Source organism: Martes martes (assembly GCF_963455335.1).
Source record: "Martes martes genome assembly, chromosome: X".
Taxonomy (NCBI): Eukaryota; Metazoa; Chordata; class Mammalia; order Carnivora; family Mustelidae; genus Martes; species Martes martes.
In genome coordinates, this window is record NC_137897.1 from 24,717,725 (window position 1) to 24,730,313 (window position 12,589).

Genomic DNA, 12,589 nt, shown 5'->3' on the forward strand with positions numbered 1-12,589 from the left:
AAGAGGCAGATGCTTAATTGAGCCACCCAGGTGTCCTGCAAAACTCCAAATACTGATAATTATGTATGTGGAATACATCATACAAGAGAAGAATTTTTGTTTTTTTTTTTTTTTACAGTAGTTGTTTATAACAAAGGGAAGTCATAGGAGCAGTCCTGAAACATAGGCTCCAATTCAGGTAAAGGACAAGGGATGCTTCTCTAACTAGTGAACTTTGGATGACGAGATCCAGGTAGAGGTGAAGAAGGCATGCATCTTGGTACACAATTTTGACAAGATCTCCAAATCCCTTAAAATTGTGATGGTGGGCATCTGGGCATGAGCACCCAGTATACCAATTCCCTATCCTCTTAGATCCAGTAACAAGACAAAATACCCCAGTTATGAATGGAATTTTGCAAACATACTTTTCCAATTTTGATTGAAGCACTTAGAAGTAGAGTAATTGCTCTTTACAAGCTACAAAATCTGCTTTTGTAGCTGCTTAATAAGTTGTTTTACCTGACAGTTGACAAATAACTTGTTTTCGATGTCAAAAATAGTGGTCTTGGGGCACCTGGGTGGCTCAGTCGTTGTGCATCTGCCTTCGGCTCAGGTCATGATCCCAGGATCCTGAGATTGAGCCCCACATTGGACTCCCTGCTTGGTGGGAAGCCTGCTTCTCCCTCTCCTACTGCCCCTGCTTGTGTTCCCTCTCTCACTGTCTCTGTCAAATAAATAAAATAAAATAAAATAAATAGTGGTCTTACATTTATTAAGTACTTTATAATTTATAAGAGGATTTTCTTTTTCTTTTTTTTTTAAGAGAGAGAGATTATGCATGTGCACAGCGGGGAGGGGCAGAGAAAGATGGGGGAGAGAGAGAGAATCTTAAGCAGGCTTTATGCTCAGGGCAGAGCCCAATGCAGGGCTCAGTCTCACAACCCTGTGATCATGACTTGAGCTGAAATCAAGAGTTGGTTGTTTAAACAACTGAGCCACCCATGCACCTTAAAAGGATTTCCATAAATTCCTTTATTTGTTTTCCAAACAACACAACTGTTTTATTCTCAAAAGCACTTCTGTGATAAATGTAGGGTATTACTACCTAATTAATACCTATCTGTGCCTAATTTTGGAGATATAAAATGGCTTGTTCAAAAGTCACACTATTGGTTTCTACAACATTCAGTGTTCCCAGAGCATTCTATACTTTCAACACCATTCTGATCAAAATACCAATGGCACTTTTCAAAGTGCTGGAACATACAATCCAATTGTATGGAACTAGAAAAGACCCTGAATTGCCAAGCAAATGTTGAAAAAGAGAAACAAAACTGGGAGCATCACGCTGCTATATTACAAAGCTATGATCACCAAGACAGCATGCTATTGGCACAAAAACAGACACATAGATCAATGGAACAGAATAGAGAGCCCAGAAATGGACCCTCAACTTTATGGTCAACTAATCAACAAAGAAGGAAAAAATATCCAATGGAAAAAAAGACAGTCTCTTCAATAAGTGGTGCTGGAAAAATTGGACAGCTATATACAGAAGAGTGGAACTTGGCCATTCTCTTACACTCTATATAAAGATAAACTCAAAATGGATCAACGATCTCAATGTGAGGCAGGAATCCAACAAAATCCTAGAGGAGAGCATAGGCAGTAACCTTTTCAACATCAACCACAGCAACTTCTTTCAAAACACATCTCCAAAAGCAAGGGAAACAAAAGTGAAAATGAACTTTTGGGACTTCATCAAGATAAAAAGCTTCTGGGGTGCCTAGGTGGCTCAATCATTAGGCATCTGCCTTTGGCTCAGGTTTTGATCTCCAGGTCCTGGGATGGAGCTCTGTGTCAGGCTCCCTGCTCCGAGGGAGGCCTGCCTTTCCCTCTCCTACTCCCCCTGCTTGTGTTCCTGTTCTTGTTGTCTCTCTCTTTGTCAAATAAATAAATAAATAAAATCCTTTTAAAAAAAAAAGATAAAAATCTTTTGCAGAGCAAAGGAAACAGTCAGCAAAACAAAGAGACGACCCACAGAGTGGGAGAAGATATTTGCAAATGACACTACAGATAAAAGGCTGGCATCCAAGGTCCATAAAGAACTTCTCAAACTTAACATCCCAGAAACAGGAAATCAAGTCAAAAAATGGAAAGAAGACATGAACAGACACTTCTCCAAAGAAAACAAACAAATGGCTAACAGACACATGAAAAAATGTTCAACAGCATTAGCTGTCAGGGAAATGCAAATCAAAACCACATTGAGATACCACCCTACACCAGTTAGAATGGCAAAAATTGACAAGACAAGAAACAACAAATGTTGGAGAGACTGTGAAGTAAGGGGAACCCTCTCCTACTATTGGTGGGAATGCAAGTTGGTACAACGACTTTGGAAAACAATATGGAGGTGTCTCAAAAAGTTAAAAATACAGCTACCTTATGATACAGCAATTGCACTACTGGGTATTTACCCCAAAATGCAGATGTAGTGAAAAGAAGAGCTATATGCACCACAATGTTCATAGCAGCAATGTCCACAATAGCCAAACTATGGAAGGAGACAAGATGCCCTTCAACAGATGAATGGATAAAAATGTGGTCTATAGATATAATGGAATATTACTCAGCCATCAGAAAGGATGAATACCAAACATTTGCTTTGACATAGATGGAACCGGAGGGGATTATGCTAAGTAAAATAAGTCAGAGAAAGACAATTATTATATGGTTTCACTCATATGTGGAACATAAGAAATAGTGCAGAGGATCATAGGGGAAAGGAGGGAAAAATGAAGGGGGATTCAGGGGGGTAGACAAACCGTGACAGTCTATGGACCCCAGGAAACAAACTGAGGGTTTCAGAGGGGTAGGGTGGGGGGATGGGTGAACCCGGTGATGGGTATTAAGGAGGACATGTATTGCATGGAGCACTGGGTGTTACATGCAAACAAGGAATCATGGAACACTACATCAAAAACTAATGATATACTGTATGGTGACTAACATAATAAAAAATTATAATTAAAAAAAATTTGGTGGTCTATAAATTTGCCATCACCCTGTAAAAACAGGCTATACTAAACTGAAATAAATTAGAAACTGAATTAGTTGGCATATAAGTTAGGTTTCTTCAGAGAAACAGAATATATAGACATAGACATAGATACATAGATAGATCTCTCTTTCTCTCAGAGAGAGATTTCAAACAATTTCTTCATATGGTTGCAGGAGCTAGAAGGTTCTAAATCTGCAGGGCAGGCTGACAAGCTGTAAATCCCACAAAGAAATGAATGTCTTAAGTTGGAAGGCCAACTGGAGACAATATTCCTTCCTCAAGGTGGTCTTTTCTCTTAAGACCTTAAACTGATTGGATGAGGCCCATTTACATTAGGGAGAATAATCTACTTTACTCAAAGTCTAGTTATTTAAATGTCAACCTCATCTAAAAATACCTTCAGCAACATCTTCATTAGTATTTGGTTAAACAGTTGGACACCATAGCCTAGCCAAATTGACACATAAAATTAACCATTGCTCTCAGGATTTGGAATGCCTGTGTAACTCATATCCTAAATTAACGGCTTAAGCAAGTTAGCTTTCTTTTTTTTTTAAGATTTTACTTACTTATTTATTGGAGAGAGAGAGAGCGAGAGAGCACTCACAAGTAGGGATAAGGATGGAGGGAAAGTGAAAAGCGGATTCCCCACTGAACAGGGAACCCAACTCAGGGCTGGATCCCAGGACCCCAAGATCATGACCTGAGCTGAAGTCAGATGCTTAATGGACTGAGCCACCCAGGTGTCCCAAGGAAGTCAGCTTTCAAGTCAGCAGTCAAAAGTAGCAGTCCAGAGCTGGTATAGTGACTCAACAATCATTAAGTGTTCAAACCCATTCCAGTTTGTTGTTCCATTATCCTCAACACATAGCTTCTGCCTCATGTCCCAAAATGACTGCCTTAGCCTCAACTGTCACATTCTCATTCAAGTTTGCAGGAAGAGGGGAAGAAGAAGAGTGTCTACTTCCTTTTAAAGACACTTCCTGGAGTTTCCCATACCTTACACACACGATCCAGAATTTAGTTATATAGCCACACTTAGTTACAATGGAGGCTGAGAACTATTGTCTTTATCTTGGTGTCTATTGACCTGGCTAAAACTCTGGGAATCTGAGCTTGGGAATTCAGGGAAGAAAGAATGTATAGATATTGGAAAGAGGTCTACCATGTACAGTTTGCTACACTTAATAACTGAAGGGATGCTCTTTCTTCCATGGTGTACACCATAAAATATTCAGAGCTACTCATCTGTGAATGCAAATTATTGAATGACACATAAAAATATGCTTAGTCTATACATAGTTAAAAACACTATACAGATCCAGGGGTACTAATCCCTGCACAGTCTATAGTTAATTTAAAATTCTTGATTTTTAATGTACTGAACATGAAGGTAAGTGATGACTATGTGAAAGTAGGCATTCTGTATACAGCTGGGTGCACTGCACAACTTAAGAGGGGCATTCACATTCTGTTCTGTTCCACAGATTTTTCTGCACTTCATCTTAGCCAAAAGGCTGAGAAGCAATCCAGAGATCTTTCTGGACTCTTTATATCTTCACTGTGGAGGTAAAAATGGCCCCATAACAGAAGACTTATTCCATTTTCAGTTGTGAGTACTGCACACCCAGAAGTTGCCATTCAAATCACAATCTATGCCAGGTTTATTTCTTGATTCCTGACATGCTCAAAATAGAGGTAAGTACTGATAATTACAGTGCACAACTCAGTTGGTGTCATTTATGTTGTGTATACCATGAAACTTTCTGGACTCTTCCTGTGGTTAATGTGTAGTTAGTGACAGTCTCGTAAAAGTGAATGTGAACATACTCCACAGTTTAAGGGATTCTATTAATATTATAGTCCATCTCATGAATCTTTCTAAATCTGTCATATATTCAGTATGGAAGTTTGTGTTAGCCACATGAAATTAGACTGTGCTATTTATTTTAAATACACTGCAAAACAGAAGTGGTGATCCCAGTCTATGCCATGGATCTTTCTAATCTCTTCATATGCTCAGTGTGGGGGTAGATAATGGTCACATGACAATAAATGTATCCTTGTACATTGGGGTACACTATACAACTGAAGAGGTACTAGTCACTATCTGGTAAAGTCCATGCTTATTCCTGGCCTTGTCATATGTTAAGGTGGGGGTAAGTGATGGCCATATCGACTTATACTTATTTCACTTACACTTGGATATACTGTGCTATTCAAGGACTGAGAGCCACATTCCAGTCTATGCCATGGATCTTAGAATGATTCTTCATATGGCCAGTATGGAGGTTAATGATGGCCTTATAAAATTAGATTTACTGCATAAACAGTTGAGTGTACTGCACCGTTTAAAGGCTGCCAATCCCATGAAGAATTCTGGACCCATATACTTGTGGGGGTAAATGCCACATTCAAGTAAATATATTCTGTGTAAATTTTGGTGCACTAAAAAATTTAAGGATGTCAATCACATCCTAGTTTGTGACACAGATCTTTCTGGGCTCCTCATATGCTCAGTGAGGAAGTAAGTGATTTCTACAGTAAAGAAGGGTTATTCAAAATAGAAATCTAAAACACAGTGAGACAGCATCTCATACCTGGCTATTATCAAAAGGATGAAAAAACAAGTATCGACAATGACGTGGAAAAAAGGGACTCCTTGTACACAGTTGGTCGGAATGTAAATTGGTACAACTACTATGGAAAACAGTATGGAGTTTCCTCAGAAAATTAAAAATAGAACTACCACAGGGTCCAGCAATTATACTTCTGGGTACTTGTCTGAAAACAAAACAAAACAGGGGTGCCTCGGTGGCAATTGATTAAGCATCCAACTCTTGATTTCTGCTCAGGTCGTGATCTCAGGGTTGTGAGATCATGCCCCACATCAGGCTCTGTGCTCAGTGTGGAGTCTGCTTAAGATTCTCTCTCCCTCTCCCTCTGCCTCTTCCCCCTAAAATAAATAAATAAATCTTTTTTAAAAAGTGCTAATTTAGGGGTGCCTGGTTGGCTCAGAGGGTTAAGCCTCTGCCTTCAGCTCAGGTCATGGTCCGAGGGTCCTGGGATCAAACCCCGCACTGGACTCTCTGCTCAGCAGGGAGCCTGCTTCTCCGTCTCTCTCTGTCTGCTGCTCTGTCTACTTGTGATCTCTGTTAAATAAATAAATAAAATCTTTTTTTAAAAAGTGCTAATTTAGGGGCCCCTGGATGGCTCAGTCAGTTAAGCATCTGCCTCTGGCTCAGGGTCCTGGGATAGAGCCCTGTGTCTGGCTCGCTGCTCAGCGGGAGTCTGCTTCTCCCTCTGCCCCTCCCCACTGCTCCCGCTCCCTCTCTCTCTCACAAAAATAAATAAAATCATTTTTTGAAAAAGCACCTGGGTGGTTCAGTGGGTTAAACCTCTGCCTTCAGCTCAGGTCATGATCTCAGGGTCCTGGGATCGAGCCCCACATTGGGCTCTCTGCTCAGCGGGGAACCTGTTATTCCTCCCCCCACCTGCCTCTCTGTCTACTTGTGATCTCTCTCTCTGGCAAATAAATAAATAAAATCTTTAAAAAATTAAAAAAAATTAAAAAGCACTAATTTGAAAAGATAGATGCACCCTCATGTTCACTGTAGCATTATTTACAATAGCCAAGACATGGAAAAAACCTAAATGTCCATCACTGGATGATACAGATAAAAAAAAAGTGGTATCAGGAAAGTCTCTTCAACAAATGGTGTTGGGAAAACTGGACAGCAACATGCAAAAGAATAAAACTGAACCACTTTCTTATACCATACACAAAATAAACTCAAGATGGATTAAAGACCTAAATGTGTGACCTGAAACTATAAAAATCCTAGAAGAGAACAGACAGTAATTTCTCTGACATTGGCTATAGCAACTTTTTTCTAGATAGGTCCCCTGAGGCAAGGAAAACAAAAGCAAAAATAAAATATTGGGATTATATCAAATAAAAAGCTTTTGCTTGGCAAAGGCAACAATCAATAAAACTAACCAGCAAACTACTGAATGGGAGAAGGTATTTGCAAATGACATATCAAATAAAGGTTTAATATTCAAAATATATAATGAACTTGTAAAACTGAGCACCCAAAAAACAAATAATCTGATTAAAAATGGGCAGAAGACATGAATAGACATTTCTCAAAAGAAGACATCCATATGGCCAACAGACATACAAAAAGATGCTCAACATCACTCATAATCAGGGAAATGCAATTCAAAACTACAATGAGCAATCCCCTCACACCTGCCAGAATGGCTGAAATTAACAACACATGAAATAGCAGGTGTTGGTGAAGATGTGAAGAAGGGGGATCCCTCATGCACTGTTTGTGGAAATGCAAACTGGGGCAGCCACTCTGGAAAATAGTATGGAGCTAAGCTAGCACCATCACCCTTTTTCTCCAACCACCATCATGATCATCTTCTGGGACCTCATCCACTAGGATGAGATGTTGTCCACCATCTACAAGATCTGGGAAATGACACAGGGGCTGTGCCTGGAGGTGGAGGGGAGGATGGTCAGGAGGACAGAGGGCAACACTGATGACTTGCTCATTGGTGGAAAAACCTCCACAGGAGGCCCCGAGAGTGAGGGTACAGAAAGCCCAGTCACTGCTCGTGGTGATACTGTCCTGAACCATCACTTACGGAAACCAGCTGCACCAAAGAAACCTACGAGAAGTATGTCAAAGATTACATCAAATCAAAGGCAAACTTGAAGAACAGCAGCCAGAAAGAGTAAAACCTTTTATGACAGGGGCTGCAAAACACATCAAGCAAATCCTTGCTAACTGCAAAAACTACCAGTTCTTTCCTGATGAAAACATGGACTGAGAGGGCATGGTTGCTCTGTGGGACTATTCTGAGGATGGTGGGACCCCACATAGGATTTTCTTTAAGGATGGTGTGGAAATGGAAAAATGTTAATGAATTTGGCTATGACTTTGGATGTATCACCTGTTGTCATCGCTGACTGCTGCTCTTCATCCACATGACACCAGGACTTAGACGAATGGAACTGATGTCATCTTGATCTCTTCATTTATTTTGACCTTGATTTATCTGGAGTGGAGTGATTTATAAAAAAAAAAAAAAAGTAAAAATTAAAATTGTCAGGCTATCTACAAATAAAATGCATTTTAGCTAAAAGCATGGGCGGGGGTGGATGGCACTTGGGTGGCTCAGTCAGTTGAGCGACTAACTCTTGATTTGAGGTCAGGTCATGATCTTGAGGTCGTTAGGTCAAGCCTCACATAGGACTCTACCCTCAGTGGGGAGTCTGTTGGAGAATCTCTCTCTCTCCCTCCCTCTCCTTCCACCCCCTTGCTCTCTCTCTCTCTCCTAAATGGGTAAATAAATCTTCAGGAAAAAAATAAACTGAACAGATGAGGAAACTGAAGCACTTACACAGCTGTTAAGTAATAAAGCCAAGATTTTAATTTAGGTCAATCTGAAACCATAACTCAAAGTATGCAATCTTGTAAATACTTCTTTAAAGTATGCTGTCATTCTATTAATGGTTTTTTGAGCAGAGAAATTGAGCTGCTTCATAAATATTACATTTTGGAAAAATGGAAAGCTCATTGATGGAAAACGTGAAGCAGGAGATCTCCAACTGTCATGTGTATAAAGTGCCATATTAATTAATGTGCTCCAGTGGCTGAGATTTCATTCTACTCAAAGGAGATTAAATTTAAGATTTAAAAAATTATGATGGTAGCTTTCCCTTGGATCTTTGCCTAGTAAAACAGTCAAGTATGATGAAAGCAAAAAGGGTTTATACAACTTTCTCAGAGGGAGCTCAGTTCACTTTGGGGAAAGTGAGTTACTGCAGAGATAAGAAGAACGCATCTAAAGAAAGCTATTGTGGCAGTGTCTTCTTCCTGCTGGGCCTGAGCCTTCCACGTAGATCCTGAGACCATATCTCAAGACCTTTTTAAAAGCACCGTTATATGAATTAATGAATACATCATTAAAAAGTGAAATTAAATTCAAATCCCTAGGAAAAGAAAATGAATACTCGAGGAGAGTGATTCTGTAGCTGCATTGGCCAACACAATTAAGTTCTAGCTTTTAGATCATTCCAGTTAAGTCTGTCGGTGCAGTATTGAACAGCTAACAAATTAGGGAGAGATGGTCTTCACACACAAGCTTCTGTTTATAAACACCAGATGTTTCTGGAACCAGTTTTTGCCAGGGAGGTTTAATTTTGCCTTGGAGTTTAAAAAGATTGGAGTAGTTGGGCTCTTGGTCCCATATCGAACTTGAGTTCAAAGAGGTGAGTCCAGTCTCAAAATGAAGGTAGAGCCGCTGCCCAGTCGCCCCTGGCCCAACTCCGGCCATCACCGCTGCCACCGGGGGAGGAGGGCCATGATCCAAAGGAACCAGAGCAGTTGAAAAAACTGTTTATTGGTGGTTTGAGCTTTGAAAATACAGATGGTAGTTCAAGAGAACATTTTGAAAAATGGGGTACACTTACAGATTGTGTGGTGATGAGAGACCCCCAAACAAAACGTTCTAGGGATTTTGGTTTTGTGACTTACTCTTGTGTTGAAAAGGTGGACGCAGCAATCAACCACACAAGATTGATGGGTGTGCAGTGGAACCAAAAAGAGTTGTTTCTAGCAAGGATTCTGTAAAGCCTGGTGTTCATCTAACAGTGAAGAAAATTTTTGTTGGTAGTATTAAAGAAGATATAGAAGAATGTAATTTGAGAGACTACTTTTTTTTTTTAACACTTGAACCAAAAGCAATCTTTATTTTTATTTTTTTTTCACACTTGAACCAAAGGCAATCTTTATTTTTTTTTAACACTTGAACCAAAGGCAATCTTTATTTTTTTTTATTTTTTTAACACTTGAACCAAAGGCAATCTTTATTTTTTGAGAGACTACTTTGAAAAGTATGGCAAGATTGAAACCATAGAAATTATGGAAGACAGGCAGAGTGGAAAAAAGAGAGGAGTTGCTTTTGTAACTTCTGATGATCATGATACAGTTGATAAAATAGTTGTTCAGAAATACCACACTATTAAATGGCATAATTGTGAAGTGAAAAAGGCCCTTTCTCAACAATAATTGCAGTCTGCTGGATCACAAAGAGATTGTGGACATGGATCTGGCAACTTCATGGGTTGTGAAGGAAACTTTGGAGGTGGTGGTAACTTTGGCCATGGTGGAAACTTTGCTGGAAGAGGAGGCTCTGGCGGTGGACGTGGTGGCAGCAGAGGTAGTTATGGAGGAGGTGATGGTGGATAAAATGGATTTGGAGGTGATAGTGGCAACTATGGTGGTGGTCCTGGTTATAGTAGTAGAGGAGGCTATGGTGGTAGTGGACCAGGATATGGAAACCAAGGAGGTGGATATGGAGGTGGTGGTGGAGGATATGGTGGTTACAATGAAGGAGGAAATTTTGGAGGTGGTAACTATGGTGGTGGTGGGAACTATAATGATTTTGGAAATTATAGTGGACAACAGCAATTCAAATACGGACCCATGAAGGGGGGCACTTTTGGTGGAAGCAGCTCAGGCAGTCCCTATGGTGGTGGTTATGGATCTGGTGGTGGAAGTGGTGCATATGGTAGCAGAAGGTTCTAGAAATTTTTCAGAAGAAAAGGGTTACAGTTCTTAGCAGGAGGGAGAGTGAGGAGTTGTCAGGAAAGCTCCAGGTTACTTTAAGACAGTCATCCCAAATGCATTACAGGAACTGTAAAAATCTGCCACAAAAGGAACGATGACCCATAGTCAGAAAAGTTACTGCAGCTTAAACAGGAAACCCTTCTTGTTCAGGGCTATCATAACCACAGTTTGCAAAAAGTGCAGCTAGTGTTTAATGCAATGTAGTGTCAATTAGATGTACTTTCCTGAGGTCTTTTATCTGTTGTAGCTTTGTCTTTTTTTCTTTTCATTACATCAGGTGTATTGCCCTGTAAATTGTGGTAGTGGTACCAGCAATAAAAAACTAAGGAATTTTTAACTTTAGAAAAAAAAAAGATTAGAGTAGTTGGAATATATTCTCAAAGTTGAACTATTCCTGAGCTTATGTAACAACCAGTAGCAAGTATACTTATCTTAAAAGTTGAATTTCTGTGGTGAGCAATTCCATGAATATTGAATGCCTTTTAAGCTATACAATACCACCCTTGACTAATTATTTGGGGGGGGGGCTTAGGTTCAGTTTAAAGGATTTCAGCATGAAGTACATCAATAGAAAAAAAATTTTAAAGATTTTATTTATTTATTTGACAGAGAGAGAGATCACAAGTAGGCAGAGGCACAGGCGGGGAGGGGGGAGGCAGGTTCCCCGTGGAGCAGAAAGCCTGATGCAGGGCTCAATCCCAGGACCCTGAGATCATGACCTGACTCGAAGGCAGAGGCTTAACCCACTGAGCCACCCAGGCGCCCAATAGAAAATTTTTTACCTTAATTTGATTTCACCGTGTTTCCCCACTCCTCTGTATGTATGTGTGTGTATACACACCAATAAAATCTTCTCTTAAGCTAGAAATATAAATTGCTAACAGACACATGAAAAAATGTTCAACATCACTAGCCATCAGGGAAATACAAATCAAAACCAAAGTGAGATAACACCTTACACCAGTTAGAATGGCAAAAATTAACAAAATAGGCAACAACAAATGTTGGCATGGATGTAAGGAAGGAGAACCCTCTTACACTGTTGGTGGAAATGCAAACTGGTACAGTCACTCTAGAAAATAGTATGGAGCTTCCTCAAGATGTTAAAAATGGTGCTACCCTACAACCCAGCAATTGCATTGCTGGGTATTTACCCCAAAGATACAGATGTAGTGAAAGGAAGGGATACATGCACCCCAATGTTCACAGCAGCAATGGCCACAATAGCCAAACTGTGGAAGGAGACGAGATGCCCTTCAAGAGATGAATGGATAAAGAAGATGTGGTCCATATATACAATGGAACCTCACTCAGCCATCAGAAAGGATGAATACCCACCATTTGCTTTGACATTGATAGACTGGAGGGGATTGTGCTAAGTGAAATAAGTCAAGCAGAGAAAGACAATTATCATGTGGTTTCACTCTAAGTGGAACATAAGGAATAACACGGAGGACCATAGGCAAAGGGAGGGAAAACTGAAGGGGGAGAAATCACAGAAGGAGATGAACCATGAGAGACTATGGACCCTGGCAAACAATCTGAGGGTTTCAGAGGGGAGATGGGGTGGGAGGATAGGGTAGCCAGGTGATGGATATTGAGGGCACATGTTGGGATGAGCACTGGGTGTTATATGCAACTAACGAACTGTGGAACGCTACACCAAAAACTAATAATGTACTGTATGGTGACTAACATGACATTTTAAAAAGAAATGTAAATAATACCAACAGAAGAGAAGCTATTTCTACTTTCCTTAGATATTTATTTTTCAAATAGAAGTGTTAGCAACACCATCAAAGTCTAACTTCCTCAAACCTGAAGATGTCTCCTGAGCCTTGGATTTTAATTTCCATTTATTCTGTTCCTGAGTCTCTGCTGTGACTTAGTATGG

At 40.0% G+C, this 12,589-nt stretch overlaps 2 pseudogenes across 2 annotated transcripts; both read left to right on the top strand.

Annotated features, from left to right (window-relative positions):
• Positions 1-7,470: 7,470 nt before the first annotated feature.
• On the top strand, positions 7,471-7,984 carry LOC308337100 (translationally-controlled tumor protein-like; annotated as a pseudogene). The gene has a single exon. The product of its transcript is annotated as a translationally-controlled tumor protein-like (transcript).
• Positions 7,985-9,352: 1,368 nt separating this feature from the next.
• LOC308337122 (heterogeneous nuclear ribonucleoprotein A3-like) lies at positions 9,353-10,653 on the top strand (annotated as a pseudogene). Its single transcript has 2 exons — positions 9,353-9,762; positions 9,926-10,653. The product of its transcript is annotated as a heterogeneous nuclear ribonucleoprotein A3-like (transcript).
• The last annotated feature ends 1,936 nt before the right edge of the window (positions 10,654-12,589 follow it).